This window comes from Sus scrofa, chromosome 16, assembly GCF_000003025.6.
Source record: "Sus scrofa isolate TJ Tabasco breed Duroc chromosome 16, Sscrofa11.1, whole genome shotgun sequence".
Taxonomy (NCBI): Eukaryota; Metazoa; Chordata; class Mammalia; order Artiodactyla; family Suidae; genus Sus; species Sus scrofa.
The window spans coordinates 42,077,162-42,103,681 of NC_010458.4; the positions used below are offsets into that span (position 1 = coordinate 42,077,162).

Below are 26,520 nucleotides of genomic sequence, written 5' to 3' on the forward strand. Positions count from 1 at the left end.
TTGACAATAAGAGTATCTAGTATAAATGTTAAGCTCTAACATATATAGGTTATCAATACCCTTATTGGCTAGAGAAGAGAGACAGTGTATGATGAAAGATCAGAAATATATACTTCCTCCCACAGCTTTTAATATATCAGACCATAAATATAAATATTTGCATCACTAACCACACTGAAGAAGCATAAACCTATCAAACACTTTTGAGGTACTTTTTGTGATTTGGGCTATAAATCCTGCCTCACCATAATAAAACGTTGCTCAATAATTCAGGCTTTCCTCTCTGCCAGATATTGTATCCAAGGCTTCAAATCTATCTTACTTAATCTTTATAAAATCTACACTGTAGACAATGTATCCAGATTTTATAAATGGACACTTTTCATGCAAAACTTTAGAGTTTGATTTCATTTGTTTTTCAAACAACTAAAGATAAGCACCTTAATCTAAGCACTTTTAGATAATATATCAAGTGACTAGGACAAGGTCAGCTAATAAATAAGCCAAATTGGGATTTAAAGCTCAGTCTCTTGTTCTGAGTCTTTCTGCTTCTACTTTTCTGCTTTTGCTTCTACTTTTCCACATCACTTCATAATCAAAGTTGCTTCTCCTCAATTAGAACATAGAAGCTTGTCTCCTACATAACAGGCATAGGATCTCCTGATCTTTAAAAGTTTCTGTATGTGACAGAGCCTATAGTCTATGACAGAAAAGCTGACCAAAAGGTCAATTCAGGCAGGGGGAAATGCACTGTTTCAAAGCTATTTTTCTAAGCAGGTGGGCGGAGTATAGAGTCTAAGAAGTCAGGTAAAGACATGTTACTAGAGAGGAATTATCCAGGATCTGGGGAGCAGAGTAGGGCTTCCTTGTTGCATGACTCCAAGGCATGCTACTAGTATATGGTTTATGGATCTGGACACATGCAGCATAAAGCCAGTGAGGAAATATGACAGGACCCTGAAGGGGAAGTCCCCCAGAACTACTCATGGATTTGTTGATAAGTAAGTTTTCTGATTAACTGAAGCAGAGACAGATTTCCTGGGAATGGGTGTTTCACTGATTTGTTCAGAGTTGCCAATCCAATGGCGTGGAACAAAAATACTAACAGCAAACATTTGTATTATGCATATGACTTGCTGGACACTGTTCTAAGAGATTTAGACATCTGAATACATGGAAACTCAACAAAAGCACCATGAGCCTAAGATCACTGTTTCATCCCTTTATAGATGGAACAACTGAGATCTACAGAGGTTAAAAAAACTTGCCCAACATCATACACATGTGGGATCCAGGCCCTTCTACTCCAGAATATAACTTCAGCTGGAGCACAGTCAGCTGGAAACATGACTGCCCCATCAAAAATCAAGAGATTCCACTTCACTTTCAGCATGGGTAAGCAGAAGTAGAAAAAAGAGGCTTGTCATTAGACATCTTGAAAGCTATCAGTACCTGGCCCCTTCAACCAGGGAGAAATGAGAAATTTTAGAGAGAAACAGTCCTCATTACACACCAAAATGTCACACTTAGTGTGTAAGAATGGATTAAGCAATAAATATGAACTCTCTACCAGACTGCTGAATAATTCCTACTTGGTCTGAATCCAGTGATTCCCCTTGCTTTATATAATCTTGAAAATTTTTACTTAGGACAAATATTCAAGCCTCATAAAACTTGATTGGCTCCATTTTCTGGTGAGCTTCACTGCATACACAGGAGACCACTTGTACCATCAGAGCAGATAAGCAGCTATTATGACTGCAAATCACTAACAAGAAGCAGTGGGTTCAAGAGAGCAGACAGGACATGAAGCCCTGCCTAGGTTTAAGCATCTAAGGGCTGTGACCTTGCCAAGCACAGTGAGAAGTCACGATTTTCTTAATCTTTCCTTAGAATACCAGGCTAAAGACAAAACTGCATGATTACATATTTAACATAATGTCTTCTTAAGGTGCTCAAGTGTTTATTATTATTTTTTACATCGACTAAATTAAAGACATAGCTTGATTCCATTAACAGAAGTGCAAAAATGGGCACAACTAGTGCTAGAAGGCAGAAGAGTGATTATTTACTGGAAACAGAAGGGAGACCTCTGGAGTCCTGGTAACATTCAGGTTCTTGATCTGGCTGTTGGTTGCATGTGCCTGTTAAGTTTGTAAAAAAACATTAAGCTATATACTGTTGAAATATGTGCTTATCCCTATGCATGATATGTATCAAATATAATTTAAGAAAAAATAAATTGCATTGCTCACTATAACTGGATTAAAGTGTAAATTCAGATTAACACTGACTACTGTTTTGCTTCTAATGAAAACACTTGCTCAATACATTTGTATTGATGACACTGGTAATCACTGCCACTCTGCGAAAAAGCAAGCAATCATTCGCCTGAGCTAGGAAATTATTGATTAGAGTGTTTAATATTTAAGCAAAAGAGAATTTTTTATAAGTGACTTTTATTGAACATTCGCTAAAGGCTATGTTTTTCCTAAACCTTTCTCTCGTTTTAATTGAAGTTTAGTTGATGTAAAATATTATGTAAATTACAGGTGTATGATAGAGTGATTCATAATATTCAAGATTATACTCCATTTATAGTTTTTATAAAATATTGGCTATACTCCCCGTTGTACAATATATCATTGAAGCTTATTTTATACACAATAATGTGTACCTCTTATTCACCTGCTCTTATGCTACCCCTTGTCCCTTCCTTCTCCCCACTGGTAACTACTGGTTTGTTCTCTGTATCTGTGAGTCTGCTTCTCTTTTGTTATATTCATTAATTTGTTTTATTTTTAGATTCCACATGTAAGTTATATCATACGATATATGTCTTTCTCTGTCTGACTTATTTCTCTTAGCATAATATGCTTCACATCCATCCATGTGGTTGCAAATGACAACTTTTTATGGCTGAGTAGTATTCCATTGTATGTATGTACCACATCTTGTTTATCTATTCATCTGTTGAACACTTAGTTTGCTTCCATACCTTGGCAATTGTAAATGATGTTATTATGAACCTTGGAGTACATGTTTATTTTAAAATTAGTGTTTTTAATTCTTTATTGGATATATACCCAAGAGTAGAATCATTGGGTCATATGATAACAGTTTTTGAGAAACCTCCAGTATGGAGAAACCTCCATACAGTTTTTCACAGTGGCTGCAACAATTAATACTCCCATTAACAATGTATGAGAATTCCCTTTCTCTACAGATTCACCAATATTTGTTATTTGTGATCTTTTTGATAATAGCCATTTTGACAAGTATGAGTTGATACCTAATTGTGGTTTTTGATTTGGATTTTCCTGATGATTAGTGATGCTGAGCATCTTTAATGTGCCTATTGGCCATCTGCATGTCCCCTTTGGAAAAATGTATTTTCAGGAACTTTGTTGATTTTTAAACCATTTTTTTTTTTAATGTCTAAAGGATTTTTGGGGACCCACATCTATTGCTTGTGGAAGTTCCTGGGCCAGGGATGGAACTCAAGCCACAGCAATGACAACTCTGGATTCTTAATCCACTGCACCTCAAGGGAACTCCTTTAAGGATTCCTAAAGTAAAATAAAATAAAATAAAATGAAATGAAAATATAAATTTCTAAGAAACATAGGAAAAAAATTTCATCTCACTGTAAGTTTTAAAAATGCAAATTAAGATAAGCCCATCAAATTAATAAAACTTGTAAATATATTAATAAATTAATAATAATGAAAAACATCATTAAATATAATTCTTATGTACTGCAGGTTGGGTTTTAAATTGGTACAACTTTTATTAAAAAAAATAGTGACAGTATGTATTAGGTTCCTTGAAAATCTTCATACCCTGTAACATCCCAAAGACTAATGGATTATAGCCAGAAAATACTGATGTGTTTAGTCCTTGTCATGACAATCTGTAGAAGATCTATAAAAATTATTAAGCACTTTGTTGCTAAAAGGATCTTTAAACAATTACCATCTCAATGGATATTCAGGTACTATTGATTAAAATTCAACATTTATTACACTTTATTTTAAAAATAAAATGCCTAAGAAACTCTATACATCTAAATGAAAAAAGAAAAAAGACTATTCAGGAATAAAAAGTTGAATAAGAGTATGCTCCTCAGTGAAAAGTCAAATAATGTTAACATATCTGTTATCTACAAATTAAACAGAGTCACCATCATTCTAATATAAATTTCATCAATTTTAATTGGATATATTAAGCAACAAAGTTATTCCTAAATTAATATGGAACAATAAATGTGTAAAATCACCTACACAGCTTTTAAGAGGGAGGAAGTAATTAGGTATTTTCTGGCCAAGTACTAAATTGCAACAATCCTGTGATAATGATACAGAAATGGATTGGCATATAGCATAAGGGTCAAATAAAAGATCCCAAAGGAGATAAAAGTCTTATGAAACTAGGATAATTTAGTATATGTTAAATATGGTATTTCAAATCTGTTAGAAAAGCACCACTTATGGGTATGATTAACTGTATCTCATTGATATTTAGAAGCACATTATGCAGTAAGGATAATAACTCTATATCTGCTACTTATGTAGAAAATATCCTTTCCTAACACAATTTGCATTTTAAACTAAATGAAGTGTTATCAATGTATGATATTTTTTTCTTTTTAGGGCTGTACCAATGGCATATGGAGGTTCCCAGGCTAGGGGTCAAATTAGAGCTGTAGCTGCTCGTGTCTACAACCTACACCACAGCTCATGGCAATGCCAGATCCTTAACCCATTGAGCAAGGCCAGGGATTGAACCTGCATCCTCATGAATGCTAGTCAGTTTCGTCAACCACTGAAGCCACGACAGGAACTCCAATGTACAATTTCTGAAAATTATTTTGGAGTCTAATCTACTGATCTTTTCCCTGACTGAATATCACATCCACTGTTCCTTCTAGAGTATTGTAACTCATCTAAGAACTCATAATTTTGTTCAGAAATATTGAGTCCACTTTTAAAAATCTTGGCATTCTCTTGTCTTTTCCTTCCTTCCTTTCTCCCTTCTTTATTTTCTTCTTTTTTTTCATCTCTGAATCTATTTATGAAAATATTAGGAGATACTATGAAATATTTCTATCTCTAGACTTTTTTTTCCACTTCAATAAAATGGAGAGAAGCTGTACTAATAATGCTAGGAAGGCTGAAAGAAATTTTTAAAAAGGAAGATAAGTCTTTTTGGGTTTAATTCTGGCAGTAAAACATTATATGTCCTACCCTGCCTGGTACATTCCTGAAAAGTGGCATATTACTAGTTTTTGTAGCCCTTTGTTTCCTGAAAATTTTAACAATCTATAGAGTTCTTTTTCATCTATAACTTAAGCCCCTGCATCTCTCCTAGATGAGGTGTCAGAACATCTCAGAATATAAACATACTTAGGTTTCTGTCATTGTAAAACAAACAAATAAACCAACAACAAAAACACTTCTTCTCATAGTCCATTCACTCTCCCTCTACAACTAATATCCCTTCTCTCTGATTTCCTTAAAAAAAAACTAATTTCTTTGAGAAAACCATTTATATCAGTGGTTACAAATTTGAATTATCATCAGGATCATGCAGGATTGTTATATGTGTGTGTGTGTGTAAATATTTGTATTTCTATCCTCCATCCAGTGAACTGAACCAGAATTTTTCCTGGGTCTAAAAATATACAGTCATATATACTGATGGATAATATTAATACTATGGGAAATAGAGGACATCCTGGGAAACCTGGAAAGGAATAGAATTTTCCTAAAAAAATGAGCTTAGGGTTTATCAGGGCAAAAGAGGGTAGGTAAATGTTCAATTAAACAGTGGTTCTCCAACTTGAGTGTTGGTGAGAATCACATGGAGGGCTTGTCAAAAAACAAACAAAAAACAAAGAAACAAACAAAAACAGATCGCTGATTCAGTAGATTTTAGAGATAAGCTAGATTTTTGCATTTCTTATAAGTTCTTACAATATGCTGATGATTGTCTGGGGATCATACTTAGAGAAGCACTGTTCCAGAGTGAAAAATAGCACAGGAGACAACCTGGAAGCTATAAAATGTTATGATTGTTTTGAGGAATCACAGGAGACCCAGGATTGTTAAATGGAGAAGTCACAGTGTAAATAAGTAATAAATACAATGTTTCAAAACACAGAAGAGTCAAATCTTACAAGACATAATGGGCAGCATTTAAAAATCTAGAGTCTATGCTAAAAGCAATGAGAGTATATTGAAGGTTTTAAGCAGTAAGCTGACATCAAACATTTAAGATCATTTTGGTTGCTGTGCAAAGAATGAAGGAAGGGAGATAAAACTATTATTTAGGAAACTGCTCTAATCTAGGTAAAAGGTGATATAACCTGATCTAGAATAGTGAAGGAAAGAAATGAAAGATTGGGTAGCTTGGAAGCATTTAGAAGAGAAAAATCAATAGAATTCAGTGACTGATTTATTGCCAATTTGAAATACAGTGACTGCTAGCATGACCAGAGACTGCAGCCCCACAATTAAACAGATTGTTCTCCTATAATACTCAGTTAATTGGATTCCAATATCACTCATGCTGAGATAATGAATAACAATAGATCAAAATGCGCCTGTTCTGGTATCTCTGTCCATTCCCCAAATTATTCAATACAACAGAGATGTTACCTAAGTATATATAGAGGCCTCTTAGTTGGATGATCTCCAAAACTTGAATAAAGAAAAAAAAAAAGTCAGTTAAAACCATTCTTCTCCAACATATTTAGGTCCCGAGCACCCTTTAGAACATTATGAAAATTATGATTTCCCCCTATATTCACAGATAACGTTATATGTACAATTCCAACAGATTCACAGCATCCTTGATGCTGCTTCTTGAAAACCTCCCTCCAGGTAACAATGGACTCATATTAACTGTAGACCCAAGATGACAGATTTAGAATTTTAACATTTATCTAATGAGTTGTTTAAAGGACTTATGCTTGTAGAAACTGGTAAAAATGTTAAACTCTGGGCCATTACATTAGCGATACTAATATCTAAATTGAGCATCTCATTAGATTACTGCGAGGATTAATTTAAATGTTTCTGAAAGCTCTTTTAAAACTTTAATTGCTCTAAAACTTCTATTTATCATTTTGGTCATTAATACTGGTAATACAAAGAAAACCTTATGCCTGGAAAGATTGTGAGATGCTCAACTGTGTCATTCAGAGATGCTGGGGAAAATAATTTTGGGCAGAGTTTGAGACTAGACAAGATAAACTGAAGTTGGACCAAGGCCAGCATCACTTCCATTGGACCACCCTGCCTCCTGCATTATCATTTAACATTTAGTTGCCAATTGGACACATGTTAGGTTAGGGAGCCGTAACTATTCAATATCCCTTCCTATTCACTATAGCAGTACAGAACATGGTTTAACAGTACAGGACAACACCTCAAAAGAAGGACATTTTTTTTGCTGTCTTTTTAAATGTTTTATTATGTTAAAGTAATCTTGCTTTATTAATTACTAATACTGCCTAGAGTACTCATTAAATAAGCAATACATTTTCAGTCCATCCTGAAGCTAAAATGAAGTTGCAAAATGATTTCCATATGGCTCTTGGGTAGTCCTAACTGATCCAGTCAGGAAAATTAGTCTGTTTGTATTCTCGGCAAATTGGTTATTGCCTACCCTCAAGGTTACTAAGCCCTGCTAGATACAACTTCCTTAGAGTTGACATACAAAAAGTTTATCATTTCTGTCTTTGAGAAAAAGTAAATGACTTCACCAAGTTTCTTTCATTTCCTCCTTAATAGAATTTGAAAACAAAGTCTAACTTAATAGGCCTGTAAAATTAAAGCAAGTAACAAATTGGCTGTGAAGAAAGTTTCCTATCAAATCTACCAACACCTCTTAATTGTACCTGCTTTTTTGAGGCCATCTGCACTGTAGTCCAGGAAAGAAATCTGCCAACAAAGCAAGTGATGTCTTCTGCTTTTAAATTCCCATTCAAAGCTGGTTGATGTGAAAAAAATGTATATAAAAAAATAGCCACTTGGTACAGTCACTGTTAGCAGGAACAAGTAGCAATGAGTAGATGCAGAAGTTTTGTGAAAAATATGGATTCAGGAAATAAGGGGACAAAAATGGTGGGAGGACCACGAGAAGACTACTTTGGAAAGCCAGAGAAAAAGATCTGTTAGCATTATTCAGGTCCCATCCAAAGGAAAAAGTAAAACTGAGACAAGAGATAGAAAAACAAACAAACGAACTTTGCTTTCTCAATGTGGTCTAAAAGCTTACACCGCGCAATTTATTTTTTTTTTCAAATTATTTAAAGTGTGTTTTATGGCCTAGAATATGGTCTATTTTGGTTACTGTTCCATATGGTCTTGATAGGAAAGGGTGGCCTACTGTTTCTGGGAAATATTCTGTATGTATACATTTATCCATTTAAAATCATTTGATTGTTGGTGGTGTTGAGTTTAGCTATGTCTTTACTGATTTTCTGCCTCCTGGATCTGTCCCTTACCTATAAGAGTGGTTAAATCTCTAATAATGGAAGTTCCCATTATGGTGCAGCAGAAATGAATCTGACTAGGAACCATGATGTCGCAGGTTTGATCCCTGGCCTCGCTCAGTGGGTTAAGGATATGGCGCTGCCGAGAGCTGTGGTGTAAGTTTCAAACACAACTCATATCTGATGTGGCTGTGGCTGTGGCTGGCAACTGTAGCTCTGATTTGACCCCTAGCCTGGTAACCTCCATATGTTGTGGATGTGGTCCTAAAAAGTAAAATAACAACAACAACAAAAAACTCTAATAATGGTTGTGTCTATTTCACTTTGAAGTTCTATCAGTCTTTGCCTTATATATTTTGATGTTCTATTGTTAGCTGTATATGTATTAAGGATTGCTAGATATATTTTAATTTTTTCAAAGTTCTATACAAATTTTAAAGGTTATACTCCATTTACACGTATTACAAAAAACTGGCGATATCCCCTGTGTTGTTCAATACAACTTAGAGCTTACCTTTATCAGTATTTAATGACTTAATTTACCCCTGATAATTTTCCATGCTCTAAAATTTTCTGCCTATAATCAATATAACTTTTTCAGTTTTCCTTTCATTAGTGTTGACATGGTATATCTTTAACCAACTGTTTTAATTTATATGTGTCTTTATTTTGAAAGTAAGTTTCTTGTGAATAACATACATTTGGATCTTGTTTTCTAATCCACTTTGTCATCTGAATGTTTAAGTGTTCTATTTAGACCATTGATGTTTAAAGTGATTATTAATGTGTCTGGATGAATATCTATCATATTTATTACAGTATTTTATTTTATTTTTTGCTGTTCTTTGTTTTTTTTTTTCTTTTTGTCTTCTAGTCTTTTCTGCCTTTTCTAGTTTTTACCGAGCATTGTATATGATTATATTTTCTCTCTCTCTCTTTCTTTTTTTTTTTTTTTTTTTTGTTTTCCTTTTCTAGGGCCATACTTGCTGCATATGTAAGTTTCCAGGCTAGGGGTTTAATCAGATCTGCAGCTGCCAGCCTATGACATAGGCACAGCAACATGGGATCTGAGTGGCATCTGTGACCTACTCCATAGCTTGTGGCAGTGCTGGATCCTTAACCCACTGAGCAAGGCGAGGCTTGAAACACACATCCTCATGGATACTACTTGAGTTCCTCACCTGCTGAACCACAAGACTAACTCCTCCTTCTTAACATACAAATTTTACTTTGTTTTTTTTTCAGTGGTTGTCATATAAATTGCAATATACCTTTAAAAAGAGTTGAGGTTCACCCTGAAAACAACACTATAATACTTCACAGGTAGTACAAATAATTTACAATAACAATGCATTTCTAATTCTTCCCAACTTTGGTTTCATCTGTGTCTTTTCTTTTAAGCTATCATCCTTGAATACATTGGTGCTGATTGGTGCTGTTATTTTTTAAAAAACAAATTATTATCTATTAGATCAATTAAGGATAGGAAAAACAAACGTTTTATTTCATCTTTATATATTCCTTTTCTAACACTTTCTTTTTCCTTTTGTGGATTTGAGTTTCTAACCTATTTAATTTTCCTTCTCTGAAGAGTTTCTTTTTTAACATTTTTTTTTTTTTTTTGCAGGGCAAACCTATTGGCAACAAATTCCCTCAATTTTGTTTGTCAAAGGAAGTATTTAGTTTTCTTTCATAATTGAAGGATAATTTGCAGGATACAGAATTCTAAGTTGGTGTATTTTTCTCTCAGCACTCTAAATATTTCTATTGTTTTCTTGCCTTTACGGTTTCAGAGGAGAAGAAACATTTAATTCTTATCCTTGCTCCTCCAAAGATAAAGTGTTAATTCTTCTGCTTTCAAGTATTTTTTTTTAATCTTTGAATTTCTGCTATTTTCATTTGATATGCCAAGTTGTAGTTTTTTTTTGGCATTTATCCTGCTTCATGTTTTCTGAGCTTCCTGGATCTGTGGTTTGGTATTTGACATTCATTTGGGGAGATTCTTATCACTATTGCTTCAAATATTTCTTCTATTCCTTTCTTTTTTCTCTTTCTGGTAATATATCTACACATGTAATACCTCTTTGAGTCATGCTACAGTTCTTGAATATTCAATTTTTTTCAATATTTTTCAGTTTTGGAGTTTTTATTGACACACCCATAAATGAACTGATTTTTTTCCTCAGTCAGGTCCAGTATATTTATGAACCTATCAAAGGTATTCCTCATTTCTGTCAGTGTTTGTGAACTCTAACATTTCTTTTCTATTCTTCCTTAGATTTTTGCAACTCTTTGCTTCCATTGGCCATCTGTGCTTACCTGCTGTCTACTTTATCCATTTAAGCCTTTACATACTAATCACAGTTGTTTTAAATTCTCCATCTGTTAATTCCAACACCCCTGCCATATTTGAGTCTGGTTCTGATGCTCACTTTGTCTCTACAAACTGTTCTTGCTTTTTAGTTTACCCTGTAGTTTTTGGTTGGAAACAGAACACAATGTACTGGGTAAAAGAAACTGAGGTAAATAGGTTTTTAGTGATGTGGTGTTAAGGTATATGTGGGAGGAGGAGCATTCTGTCATCCCATAATTAGGTCTCAGTCTTCTCATAAGCCCATGTCCCTGAGCTGTAATGTTTAAAAGTAACTCTCAGTTATACTTTATGCACCTAAATGGGGTAGGTTGACTAGGGGGCCCTGGAATTGGGTGTATCCCTTTTCTAATATATAAGCTGGAATATGCTGGTATTGAGTGTTTCTCTTCCCCCAGGCTGGTTAGGTTCTATATAGATTTGTCTTTAAGGCAGGCCTTATTTAGGACAGAATACTCTGGGCTATTTCAAAAGAGTTATTCTTCCCCTCCTCTTGCCAAAACCAGGAAGGAGTTTTTCTTCACTCTTCACTATGAAACCTGGTAAGACTCTGGAAGTAAAACTCACAAATATGTGGTGATCCCTTTATGACTGGGACCACTTGGAGTTTTTTCAGACATACACATTGTAAGCCTTAAGCAACTGGTCATCTACATTTAGGTTTTCTACATTAGTGCTTTTTCCCGTGGACTTTTATGTCCATGGGTCTATGCTCCCATAAATTAGGATTCTCTGTATCCATTTGTATATCTCTCTAATTTTAGGGACAGGAGATTGCCCCATGACCTAACTTCTCTTAGAAACATCTAAGAAGCATTGATTTTCAGTTTGTTCAGCTTTTTCCTTGCTGTTCAAATAGAGTGATGATTTCTAAGTTCCTTAGAAGCTGGACTGGAAAGTGGAAGAAGCTCTATTTTTTAAAAAATTACTCCTATTCTTAATTTTCTGAGCGTTTTAATTATGAGTATATACTGATTGTTTTCCAATTATTTTTCTGCATCTATTGAAATAATCACGCAGTTTTTTTTCCTTTAATCTCTTAAAATAGTAAATTACATTGATTGATTTTCAAAAATTAAATCAACCTTGTTTTTAAGGATAAATCCTACTTGGTCTTAATATATTTAGATTTAAAGAACCAATAATTTGTTAAGGAATTTTAAGAAATATTGAGAAATTTATGAGAAATACTGGTCTTAATTTTTTTGTAATACTTTTGTTGTTTGTTTCACAGGACTGACAAACAACAGGCCAGTGATCCCTCCTCTTTTTCAAAAATATTTGCATAAGATTCACATTATTTCTTATTTAATTGTGCTCTTTTGGGGAAGGTGTTGATAAGAAGTTCCACTTCTTTAATAGAATTAGGGATATTCAGATTTCAGCCTTTTTTTTCTTGTGTTAATTTTGGTAGGTTGCATCTTTCAATAAATTTTTTCATTTCATCCAAATTAAATTGTCAAATTGTCATGAAGTTTTAACTGTAATCTCTCATTATCCCTTTAATCTCTGTGGAATCTGTATTGATAAATCCCTTTTCCAAGCCTGACATTGGCAGTTTTTCTTATTTTCATAATCAACTGAGCTAGATATCAATTTTATTCATTTTTTTCTCTTGTTGATTTTCTCTATTCCTACAGATAGATATTTTTGTTGCTCTTGTTGATTTCTGCACTCATTTATTATTTCCACTTACTTCAGGTTTAATTTGATTTTGTTTTTATAGCTTTTTAAACTGAAGCATTAGGTCATTGATTTTAGATCTTCTGTTGAGTAAGTACTTCGAATTGTATATTTCCCACTAAGCATTGCTTTAGCTTTATTACATATTATTTAATTTATACTCCATATATTATTTGTCAATGCATTGATTAATTTTATTGTCATTATTAGTGACTTTTATTAGTGATTTATTCTTAATGACTTTTAGTTTAATTTTTTGTGCTCAGAAATTATGCTCTGTATGACTTTCATCTACTTAAATGTATTTACACTTGCATTTAAATTCCAATATATACTATAATTATCATCATAGTTTTAATTTTTGTTTGCCTATTTATAATTTTAAAGTTAATTTGCATTCCTAATTTTAGTAATTCTTCCATCAATCTCAGGATACAGTTACAGTATGTATTTTTGTCTCTACTTTATGAGTGCAAAACCTAAGATCCTAAGTCATCAAAGAGGTCACATAAAACTTGAGACAAGAATACCATCCCACTGACACCTCATCTAGATTTTGATTCTCCTCCTACTGGTACTATTTGTTAAATATCAAATTGTTCTTTTATTTCTTTCTGAATTAGAATAAGGTAATAGTAACTTTTTCATACCAAAAAATTCCTTTTAACTATCAAGGTATCTCAAAGATAATCTGTTACTGGTATTCAACAAGTTCTTATTATAGCTACACAGGACATTTAATACCTCTACACATCACACACATACTCCATGAAATCCCAGATGTTATCCTGAACCCAGCCTCAGGAGGCAAGAAGGAAATCCATTATCAGGAATTATTTAATGGCCTGTAGACATTCCTCCAACAGTGACAGGTAAAAATAATTCCAGGATGCATGAGTCAAATTGTTGTATACATACTGATTTTCTTTTAGTATATTCAGCTTGTAAGTTATACTCATGCTGACAAGACCCTCTAGCCAAACTGATTTCTGAAAAAGTGAGTTTTATGTTAAGAGACCATTCAACTGATCTTTGTTTCCAACTATAGAAGGCCAACAATTTTGGACATGCTAGATAAAAACTGCAATATCAGAAAATCATTGAGCAATGCAGAAAGTGCAAAGATATGGTCCAGAGATGTAGGAATTAGAGACAGACATATTTACTGACCGACAGATCTAATTTTTACTTCTACAGTGTAAATACTTCTCACATCCCACACATTTTCTTCATGGCTCTTATCAAAGCTTGTAATTATGTATGTATTTATGTCTCCTCTAGGTTATACATGCTAAGAAAGGCAGATCCTGGATTTACCATATGTCTTTTACTCTGACCTACCTAGTCTAGCTGAGTGCCTGGCATACCTTAGGTGTTAAAGTACTTATTGAAAAAAAAAAGAAGTGTAAGTAATTTCCCTCTCTGGTAGATAACTACACTGCAGAATAACTTTTCCAAAAGAAATTCTCATGTTCTCTAAAAAAGTAAACTATCTTCCCTGAGGTTACTATTTCAAAAAGAATAATCCTGGCCAAAGAAAAGAACACACATAGAATAGCTGAGATTATAGGAAAATTGGAAAATATTAATAATATACTTCAGTGATAAGGAAATTAAAGAGAGGTAGCTATCAGAAGGAATATTTGATAGCATAATTTAAAAATTTTAACCATCCTATATTTGATATCTCATTATAAATGAAATATCAGTAAGAATGGGGGTTTGAATTGTAGCTGGCACATGGAATAACATCAGCCCTGTAGTTGTAGATTTCATGGGTTATTGCAAATGAGACCAAATGAACTAGTATTGAGAATAAGAGTAGAGAGATAGATCTGAGGTTTAGGAAGTACTATGAATTAAAGACCTTGAGAAAGAACACAAAGTAGTAAATAAATTAAAACTAGCAATGTTTTTTTAATTCATACACTGCCTTGATACTGTTAATGATTTAGGTAAAGAGTAAATTCATAATCTCTGGAAATTTCCACTTCAGCTGACAATAAAGTAAAAAGAGGAGTATGAAAGTGGAGTCTTTAAAGAAATCTACTAGTCTTATTTATTCTTCCTCTTCCTCCTGTCTGCATCTCATAATTAGTTTCTGTAGCCTAAGAGGACTGGTGCAAAAGGTAGCTATAATAATCCTGAAAGATAATAATCTTCTGCAAAATTTAAAGTGGATGCCAGTGCAATTTCCCTGCAAAAGAAACATTATCTACTTTTATTGGAGATTTGTTAATATGTGTTCCTAAGTTTATACTTTTTTCACTTATGATGCTCACATTTTTCTGTGATCTACAAGTTTCATATTATCAAGAATATAACTGAATATAATTCAAAAGCATAAGAAATGCTTAGCTGAAGGTTTTTTGTTCAAATATGTCATTTTAGGAGTTTCAGTAAGTAGGAAAGGCAAAACTTGAGCAAGAAAGAAAAATGTAGATAGTAACTGCGATCCGGTTTCATTTGTCAAACTGATACAAATTGTCATAAACAGGTGCCTAAAAAAAGAAGATAAAATAAGTTTAGCAAGTCATTTCACTGTTCTGGGCTGTCAAATCCAAAAGCCCATAGTCTTAGAAGTCATTGAGAGGGATGCTTAAGGATTAAATAAAGCTTAAATATTTCTATTCTGTGACATTAGAGGGATTTCAAATGTTCAGATAACAAATAATGAAAAGTTTAATCATGCTCGCTCAGGTACTTTCTTTGGATTCTCTTTAAAAGTCACTTTTTTTTTTTTTTTTGTCTTTTTGCTATTTCTTTGGGCCGCTCTGGTGGCATATGGAGATTCCCAGGCTATGGGTCCAATCAGAGCTGTAGCCACTGGCCTACCCAGAGCCACAGCAATGGGGGATCCGAGCCGCGTCTGCAACCTACACCACAGCTCACCTCAACGCCGGATCGTTAACCCACTGAACAAGGGCAGGGACCGAACCCGCAACCTCATGGTTCCTAGTAGGATTCATTAACCACTGCGCCACGACAGAAACTCCTAAAAGTCACTTTTATCAAAAGTGATTGGGATTGGAAATATAAAACTTAATTGAAATACAAATTTCATAATGAAAATTCTGTGAACTGGAACTCATTCAGGCAACATAAGAGAAATCTGAAGATGATTTTTAAAGTGGGAATACACATTGTTGAATAGTTCTATATTTAAGCTGCACACAGATTTTTTTGTTTGTGTTTAAAGATAAATTTATTGACCCTGAAGAATTAAGATTACAAAGAATAGTTCAGTTGAGTAACATCACTTTTGCCCCATTTTCCACTGTAACAACTAAATACAAATAATGCACATACTTAAGAAAAATAGAGGCAACCCTCTATAACTGACTCTTGCTTATTTTCCCATCCCTATTACTATCAAACTCTTAATGACAGTCCCTGAAAATGCTCAAAAATCAGTTTAAAGAAATATACTTCAGCACTCTCCTTATCAATAATTACAAAGAAAGTAGAGAAAATCTGTCATTTGGTAGTTTCAAGGAACTTTGAGTTTTTTTTTTTATCTTTTTGTCAAAGTTTGTGTTCTTAAGCAAGCTAGAATTAGATTTACAAAGCCACAAGAAAAGGATAGATGAGAACAGCTATTATAAACATAATGGAATAAGATGAGGGAGGGATAAATTAGGAGTTTTCAATGAACATATATACACATTACTATATATAAAATAGATAACCAACAAGGACCTAAGGTATAACACAGGGAACTCTACTCACTGTTCTATAGTAAATTATATGGGAAAAGAATCTGAAAAAGAATGGGTATGTGTGTGTGTGTGTCAGAATGGGTATGTGTGTGTGTGTGTGTGTGTGTGTACATATAATTGAATCACTTTGCTGTACACCAGAAACACATTATAAATCAACTATACTTCAATAAAATTTAAAAAATAATAGAATAAGGAAAAGATGAATTTATCATTTTATAAATGGCTATTTGCTATTAATAACATTTTTATATTTTTCAAAATAAGTGGTCATTATAAAATTTTCAAAACTACAAAACTGCAGTTTTTTTTCTAAAATGTAACATACAATCAGCTCATCAAATTATTCTATGAATAAGGACTTGAAATTAGAAAGCAAAGCTAAGAAGAGATTTAAAAAAACTCTTACATAAAAAATTCCACATATATTAAAATTGCCTTAGATTTTCATCAGACAACCTGTGAAAGATGTGGTACATAAAGCATGGAGATAAATCTGATAATAAAAACATTAATCAATTTTAGCCAGTCACTTTTCTCATTTTACATGATGCATATTCTCTGATGTAGAGATATTCAGGAATTGAAGAAATTAGGTTTTTTCTTCCCTCTGGCTTCTACTAAAGTGTAATATCAAAGCTTTAAACAGAAATTGTACTAAATCTATCTGTACTGTGTCTTCCTCAAGTTTGGATGTACAAATCATTCTTTGGGGCTTTCAAATGCCAAATTCACCATTTTTTATTCCTAAGAAGAAGGAATTCATTGTGAAACTGATCAATGAATAAGATCTACACTTTATGACAGAAAAGGACTGGATGTAATATTCACTTTAAATGTTTCTTCATAACATATTCCTTTTAATTTTTTCTTTAAGAAAAAAATTTTAAAAAAGTGTTGTAGGCCTGATAAAATTGGTGAAAGTTTCAGTGAGGCATTCTGTAGTGAAGCATGGAAACCGAGCCATCCTTTACAGAATCTTTTTTCTGGGTTAAAAGGAATGAGTTACCCAAGTAAGAGTCAAAGATATATAGCGCTTCCCCAGCTCAAATATCTTTTATAATGTACTGTTTTATTTTATTTATATATTTTTTCTTTATATAATGATTTTCATCTTTTTCCATTATAGATGGTTTACAGTGTTCTGTCAATTTTCTACTGTACAGCATGGTGACCCAGTTACACATATATGTATACATTCTTTCTTCTCCCATTATCATGCTTCATCATAAGTGACCAGACATAGTTCCCAGCGCTACAGAGCAGGATCTCATTGCTAATCCATTCCAAAGGCAATAGTCTGCATCCATTAACTCAAAGCACCCCATCCCATTCCACTCCCTCCCCCTCCCCCTTGGCAACCACAAGTCTATTCTCCAAGTCCCTGATTTTCATTTGTGCCATATATTAGATTCCAGATATAAGTGATATCATACGGTATTTGTCTTTCTCTTTGTGACTTACTTCATTCAGTATGAGAGTCTCTAGTTCCATCCATGTTGCTGTATATATACTGTTTTAAAGTGTACTTTTATCTGATATGAGTATTTCTATCCCATTTGCTTTTCCATTTGTCACTTTCAGACTGTGTGTTTCTTTAGCTCTGAATGGAGTGTCCTGTAAACAGTATAAAGATAGGTCTTGTTTTTTGTTCAGTCAGACAGACTATGTGTTTTGATTGGAACATTTAGTCTATTGACATTTAAAGTGATTATTGATAGGTATTTCATTATTCCCATTTTGTTACTTGTCTAGCTGTTTTTGTTGTTCTCTATTCTTTTAGTCTCTTCTCTTGTGAGCTGATGATTTTATTTAGTGTTATGTTTCTAGTTTTTGTGCATTATTGTAGGTTTTTCACTTATGGTTACCATAATGTTCATATATGCCAACTTATAAGTGTTACCTACATTAAAATTGATAGTTAAGTTCAAACACATTCTAATATATCAATATCTTTTACTCCTCCCCATCCACATTTCTTTTTTGATGTTCTATTTTACATCTTCCTGCTATTCCCTACTGATTATTGTAGTTACAGTTGATTTTACAATTTTTGGCTTAACCTTTGTATTAGCTTCATTAATTGGTTATTTCACTGCCTTTACTATTTATTTGCCATTATCAGTGGGATTTTTCTTGCACATATTGTATTTATTGTTAAACACTTTTATTTTTCATTTAAAGAGGACTCTAACATTTCTTGTAAGTTCAGTTTATTGGTGAATTAGTTTTTTCTTTCTTGTTTCATCTCTCCTTCAATTCTGAATGATAATCTTACTGTGTATAATACCCTAAGTCACAGTGTTTTTTTTTTTCCTTTCATCACTCTAAACATATGATTTCACTCCCTTCTGGCCTGAAAAATTTCTGCAGAAATGTTGGCTAATCATTTTAAAGAGGTTCTCATGAGTGACTCTTACTTTTCCTCTTCCTATCTTTAAAATTCTCTCTTTATCTTTAATTTTTGTCATATTAGCTGTGATATTGGTCTCTTTGGTTTAACCTTGTTTGGGACTGTCTGTGGTTTCTTAACCTGGATATCTGTTTCCTTCTTCATTTTAGGGAAGTTTTCAGCCATAATTTCATCAAATATATTTTATGCATCTTTGTCTCTCTCGTCTCCATCTGGAAACCATATAATGTGAATGTTAGTATGCTTGATGTTGTCCCAAAGTTCTCTTAAAATAGCTTCACTTGTATTTTTTTTCTCTGATTGGGCAGTTTCCACTATTCTATGTTACAACTCTTTATGCATTCTTCCATATAACCTAATTTTCTTGTTAATTCCTTCTAGTATATTTTTATTTTCAGTTATTGTGTTCTTCAACTCTGGTTCTTTTTATACATTTTCAAGTACTTTGTTGATATTCTCACTGTGTTCCTTTAACTCTTCCCAAGCTCAGTGTGCATTTTTATTATTTTTTTATTTTGAACTCTTTATCAGGTAAGTTTTTTATCTCCAATTCATTGTTTCCCCCCCTTGGGGGGGGTTTGGCTTGTTCTTTTGTTTGAAACATATTCCTCTGTTTTCTCATTCTGTGGGAGCATCCCTGTTCAAGTCTGTATCCCCCCAGTGTATTGGTGGGAGAGTTCGATATGATGTGGGCATGTTTCCTGTCTTCTTCCAAGGTGTGCTGGCAGCCATTGCTTTGATTGGAAGTAAGGTTGGAATTGGAGGCACTGGAGTCAGAGACAGGTTTAAGCAGGACTTCTCCCATGCTCACTCTCAGTTACTGCCCTATCAAGGAAAAAGGCTGCAGCCTAGGAGTCTTGAGCTGAAGCCCTGAGGAGTTGGGCTTCTCTCTGTGTTATGGCCATCTCTGCCTTGGTTAGGTGTAAGGTTAGGTCTTAAGGGACTAGACAGCATTTCTGAACTGGCTCCACTCCTATCTGGTATGAACATGATGCCAATGATGGTTTCTGCCCCAGTTAAATGTAGTATCTTGGCCCAAGAGTTGGAGTCTCACTTTCGACATGGGTCCATTTTTTTTCCAGGGCACGCATGCAATGGCAGTCTCTTCCTTAGCTGGGCATGCTGTCAGAGGAGGAGGGGCTGGAGCAGGAGCCTAGTATAGGCTTGGGGAGTACACTGTGACAGTCTTTGTAGGCTGGCTAGGGCACTAGGCAGTTTTCAGTCTTCGGCCTCTGTACTGGCACCAGGAGAAAGCAAATCTGTGTGTCCTCTCAAGAGTCTCACTTTCTTACAGACCCCCTTTAAGTCCCACTGGCTTTCAAACCAGCTACAGGAGCTCACAGTTCCAATGCTAGACTCAAGAACTAGGATGCCCAACTCCTTGTTCCATAGGTGAAATCCCCAAGCCTGTGATAACACTATCCTCTTCTGGGTCACCTTCTAGGGGTAAGGTTTACTGACTGGATTGCTTCTCCCCTCCTCCTCTCCTAGCAGACACTGTGTAGCACTGTGTGTTATTAGCCTTGATTGTAAAAGTACCATTCTGCTAGTCTTCAGGTCATTCTCAGTGAGAGTTTCTCCATGTGAAGTTTTAGTTTTGATGGTTCATGGAGGGAGGTGAGCTCAGTCTTCCTACTCTGCCATCTTTATCACACTTCTCACAAGTAAATTTTTATAACCCATTTTAAAGTCAGTATCAATCAATATGCTTACCGCTTAGAATGATATCACATCCAGGTACATGTTCAAATGCAAAGACACATGTACAATGATGTTTATTACAGCATTATTCCTAATAACAAAAATCTGAAAATAACATAAATGTTTATCAATACTAATGTACAGCATGATGACTATAGTTAATGAGACTCTGGTATATATGCAAAAGTTTCTACGAGAGCAGACCTTAAGTGTTTTTACCACACATATACACACAAACACACCACACAGTGACTATGTGAGGTGACGGATGTGTTAATTAACATTGTGGTAATCATTTATATATATATATATTTAATAAAATCATATATGTGATTTATATATATGTAATAATTAAGTATACTTAATAAATATATATATAGTATATATACATTTTAAAAAATCATCAGGTTGTGCACCTTAAACTTGATGCTATTTTTCAGCTCTATTTCAATAAAGCTGGCAAAAATGTTAATTAATAGAGGACCAATTATAGAAACCCAATGGCATACTCAGCATATGGTGTTAAAAAAAGAATGAAATCCATTAATATGCATTGAGATACATAAGCAATTAAGAGTATGTTTTAGGAAAGAATATCTAGTATGATCCCATTTGTGTAAGAAAATATGTTTCTCTGCGTATGTATAATTTTGCATATGTTTAGAATTCACCTAAAAGAATCACAACAAACTCTGTGGTTATCTCTGGACAAAGAAATATTGTGGTGGTCCAGGGGAGTGTTTCTTTAGAACTCTATATATTTTGTCCTTTAAAATAGAGAATTTGTAAAATTAGAGAATTATTTTGTGAAAAAGAGTTATTTTCTTTGCTTATGTTGGAAAGACCCCAAGTGGGCTAATTAAAAAAAAAATCACACAAATTCTTCATATTACTTCATTTAAAAATGTCTGCTATAAATTACAAAAGTCTCTAGACAGATATTATTATGTCATTATGTAAATTACACTCTTTTAATTAAAAAGCTGGAAGAACCTTAGTTAATTCAGTCAATTTGTAGATAATGTTGATTTTTATTTTTATTTTATTTGTTTATTTACTTATTTATTTAGCTTTTTTGTGTCTGTAACCTACACCACTGCACATGGTAACACCGGATCCTTAACCCACTGAGCAAGTCCAGGGATCGAACCTGTGTCCACATGGGTAATAGTTGGGTTCATTAGTGCTGTGCCACGACTCCAGTAATGAGGAACTCTGATAATGCTGATTTTAAAATCAATTTCCATTTGTTTTTCAATAGCATCAGAATTATTATCAGTTCCAACCACACGATACTTTAGCTGGGAAGGTTATCATACCCATACCTCATCATTTTCTCACTACTTAATAATTCAAGGCTGTCAGTTGCTTCTGTTATCATTATTTTTTAACAGCAGGTTCTTCAAGAAGTCAAATTTACTCATATATTTGCCTTTACACATTTTCTCTGAAGCAGTAAATGACATAAACTTCTTACATCCCATTTCATTATTACCTGTAGAAATGTCATTCTATAGAATCAACTGCAATGTTAACTGAAGCCTTTTGGTAAATGCTCTGTATCAGGTTGAGGTAATTCCCCCCTAATGCTAACTTGCTGAGAGTTTTTTTTCATGTATGAATGTTGAATTTTTATCAAATGCTTTCTCTGCACCAATTGATATAACTGTATGACTTTTCTTCTTTGAATTGTTGGTAGGGTGAATTACTCTGATTTTCAAATGTTCTACTATCCCTGCATACTATGTACAAGTCTTACTTGGCAATGATATTATAATTATTTTTATACATCATTGATTTAGTATATTAATATTTTTCTCAGTGTTTCTGTATTTATATTCATAAGAAAGAGATACTGGTCTCTAGTTCTTTTTTTGTACTGTTGTCTGGCGAATTATCAGGGTAATGAACTGAGTTGGGAAGTGTTTTTTTGCTCTTCTATTTTCTGGGAGAGATGCAAAATTGATATTATTTTTGTTTAAATGCTTAATAAAATTTTCCAAAGAAATTATTTGGGCCTGGAAGTTCCTTTTTACAAAGAGTTTTAATTAAAAAATCAATTTCTTTAACAGTTATAAACCTATTCAGTTTCTCTCTTTCATCTTCGTTGAGTTTTGGTAGTTTGTCTTTTTAAGTAACAGGTTTAAACTCTAACATTTATAAATATAAGTTTGTTCATAATATCTTATTATTTTTTTAATGGTGATAATATCTGTGGAGGTAGTCCCTATACTAGTCCTGATATTTGTGATTTGAATCCTTTCTCTTTTTATTTTTGTCAGTCTTGCTACAAGTTTAACAATTACATTGATTATTTTTGAAGACTTATTTTTACAGATTTCTCTATTATATCCCTCTTTTCAATTTCATAGATTATTATATGTTTACTATTTCCTTCCTTATGCTTACTTTGAGTTTATTTTCTTTTTCTTATGTCTCGAAATAGAAATTTAAATTATTGTTTCGAGATCTTTCCTCATTTCTAATACAAGCATCTAATGCTATTGTGCCTGTGAGAGCTACATTATTACCCTGAACATTTTGATATGCTGTGTTTTTATTTTTGCTTAGCTCTTTTTCACATAATATTATACTAGTTTAAGGTGTACGCCATAGTGAATTGATATTTTTATACATTACAAAGTGATCACCTTGCTAAGTTCAATTACTATCTGTCACCATACAGAGTTATTATAATATTATAGTATTCCCTGTGCTATATATTACATCCCTGTTACTTAGTTATTTTACAGCTGAAGTTTGTACCTCTTAATCCCCTTCACCTATTTCACCCATCCCCCACCCCCTCATTCTGACAACCACCAGTTTGTATATATGTCTGTTTCTGTTTTGTTTGGTTTGTTCATTTGCTTTGTTCTTTAGATACTACATGTAAGTGAAATAAAGTATTTGCCTTTGGCTTATTTCATTTACCATAATACCCTCTAGGTCTATCCATGTTATTTCAAATAGTAAGATTTTATCATTTTAAACTTGATGAGTTTTGTTTTATTACCTAGAATTTGATCTATCTTGGAGAATGTTCTGCTATTGTGTGGTGAATGTTCTATAGGCTTCCATTTGATCCCGCTGGTTGATTGTATTGTTCAGATTTTCTGTCTGACTAGTAGTTCTATCTACTGGTGAGATTGTTGAAGTTCTCAGCTGTATGATTATGAATTTATGTTTTTCCTTTCATATTTATCAGTTTTTGCTTCATGTTTATTTGAAGGCTTTGTTAATAGGTATGTAACATATTTAGGAACAGTATGTCTTCCTGGCAGTTTGATCTTTTTTATCTTTACATAATATTCCTCTTTATCTCTGATCATTTTACTAACTTTATTTTTTTCTTCTCATGGCCCCACCCGTGGCATATGGAAGTTCCCAGGCTAGGGTTCCAGTTGGAGCTGCAGGTGCCAGCCTATATCACAGCTACAGTAACAGCACATCTGAGCCACACGTGTGATCTACACTGCAGCTTTCGGTGATTTGGGATACTTAACCCACTGAGTGAGGCTAGGGATCAAACCTGCATCCTCACAAAGACAATGTCAGGTCTTTAACCCTCTGAGTCACAATTGGAATGCCTAATTTTACTCTTAAGTCTACTTTATTATATATTAATATGGCCACTCCTGTTTTTTATTGGTGGTTGCATAGTATATCTCCAATCATCAGTTTACTTTCAAAATAAATACTTATATATCTGAATTCAAAGTGAGTTTCTTTTAAGCAGCATATAGTTGGGTCATTTTATAAATTCATTTTGGAAATTTTTTTTTAATTGGTATACTTAAATGTTTTACATTCAAAGTAATTATTGATATGTTATTACTTAAATCTGACATTTTAATACTTGCCACATATTTTAAATCATAAAAACACATTATTGGCCAATGCTTTGTATTTGGAAATGGAGAGGAATGAGTGGGCAATAGATATGAACCTGACACTAAGGGACCAGAAGATCAAAAGAAAAAATTTTCCAAGAAATAGTTTAATAATTTCTGATGAAATATGAATCTTCATACTGAAATACCTAGTAAGTTACAAGTGTATGTTTTAAAATTATCTATCCTAAACAAACTTTCATATTTTATAACCACAAGGATTAAGATTAGATCATAATAACTCCCAGGAAATGAAAACAATAGAACAAATAAGAATGAAAATTGGAAAGACATAGTATTTTTCATCAATAAAACTGGATATTAGAAGACAATAGAAAACATCTTCAAATTTCTTGGGGAAATTATTTTTAACCTGAAAATTTTTACCAAGCAAAACTAATTTTCAAATGTGAAGACAAATATATTTCATACACAAAAGAATGCAGAAAGTTTATTTCTCACTCAGTGTTCCTTAGGAAGTTTCTTGAGAAGAAAACAAGCTGAATGAATAAGAAAACAAGACATGGGATAAAGTAAGAGATATTTCTTATTCATAGAAGGAGATATGGCATGATTATAGCCTCGAGATAATCAAGCTTTAGTGTAAACTCAAAGTAAATCAGGAAATAAAACTCATCATCACTGTCAAGCAAGAGAGGCTGTTCAGAAAGGGGAACAACTTTTTTATTCACTGCAATACCAAAAGCCTACCTAATTTTTATCACTAATCTTTTTTTTGGGGGGGAGGCACACCTGCAGCACATGGACATTCCCAGGCTAGGGGTCAAATTAGAGCTGTAGCTGCTGGCCTATGCCACAGCCACAGAATATGGGATCCGATCCATGTCTGCAACCTACACCGCAGCTCACAGCAATGCTGGATACTTAACTCACTGAACGAGGCCAGGGATCGAACCCACATCCTCATGGATACTAGGTCACTAATCTCAGTGATGTTTTATCTCAAATAGTTGATGTTTCTGCCCAACAGAAGGCAAACACTTCTCCCTTGGAAAAATACTTCTGAGACCATCCAGATGTTGAGCCTAGGAAACACTGCCCTACATTCCTATGAATGGAAACACTCTGTTAATCCTGTATCATAGAGAACGAGCTTAGAGATTCAGAACATTTTTATCCATCTGTTTCAAGAATAAGAATCTAATGTAATGATCACTTTAGATAATTTACAGATATCCAATTAAAACACACACACAAACTCAACAGATGCCTGAAAATAATTCTCACATATTAAAAAGATTATGTTTAAAATTTTCCTATTTGTAATGCCAGGGAAATTAGTCTTTTCCAATAAAGATAACTACAAGTTCATAAGGATGTTTCTTCCAGGAGAATTTCTAAATACTTCAGCAGATAGAAATTCTTTAAACTCCAGTTAATAGATGTTCCCCTATGCCTTCTCTGGGAGTTAAAACATCCCTTATCATAACGACTTTTGATTTCAAACATTCTACTTATTTTCCAACACTCTGTCTAGCATGGCTTAAATTAGATAACAGTGGTTGTGGGTTTTTCCTTTTTTTTTTTGCTTCCTTATCAAGTAGTTTTGAAGGCATAGGATAGCTCTATCTTGAACAATTCTTTCAATATTTAGAATTCTTCAGAGAAACCACTTGGGCATGGAGATTTCTGGAGGGACTACCTACTGTCAGCTATTTCATTAAGTCTAACTTTCTAGTTGTAGAGTCATTTTCCAGAAGAGAGCCACATGCCAGTCTCCCAAGTGAAGAGTTAGCTGTGTTGCACTTATTAACGCTAATGCAGGTGGCACAGTTACACCACATTGTGCAGAAAATAATTAGAGGCACTTAAGGGTCCTTAGTTTGTAAATTGGGCAACAGGGATGATACAGTGATACAAGTGCTTATCTTCTGTGGGAGTTACACTTCACAGAAAGTAGATATTTAGTTTAGGCATAATGTATATAAATAACCTCCCCTGTCGATTATGCAATAGATACACAGTAAAATTAGAGCTTTCAAGATAGAATTTTTATTTGATCTAAATACAGACACACACACATGCAAACAGGGGCTGATATGTGGGTTATTTAATACTACAGTTTTAAAATTTCTCCATTCATTTTTTCCAAAGAAAGGTAGATATTGGTAGGGGTAATGCTTCTGCCTTAAATGAAGGCATTGGAAATATTTCTATTTGCTTTTTAAAAATGAGATTTTAAAATTCTCCCATTTATTCTAGATGCATCAGTTTTATTT

At 33.6% G+C, this 26,520-nt stretch overlaps 1 long non-coding RNA gene across 3 annotated transcripts in view; it reads right to left on the minus strand.

The window, feature by feature from the left end:
- The window catches only part of LOC110257266, a 377,151-nt gene that overhangs the window by 182,047 nt on the left and 168,584 nt on the right, over nucleotides 1–26,520 (minus strand). Inside the window, exon 4 of one of the 3 annotated variants that reach the window (XR_002339660.1) lies at nucleotides 1,947–2,144. The exons of the other annotated variants lie outside the window; for them this stretch is intronic. This is a non-coding gene — a long non-coding RNA (uncharacterized LOC110257266). Of the gene's footprint in view, nucleotides 1–1,946; nucleotides 2,145–26,520 lie in introns of those variants that run through there. 3 annotated transcript variants of the gene reach the window in all.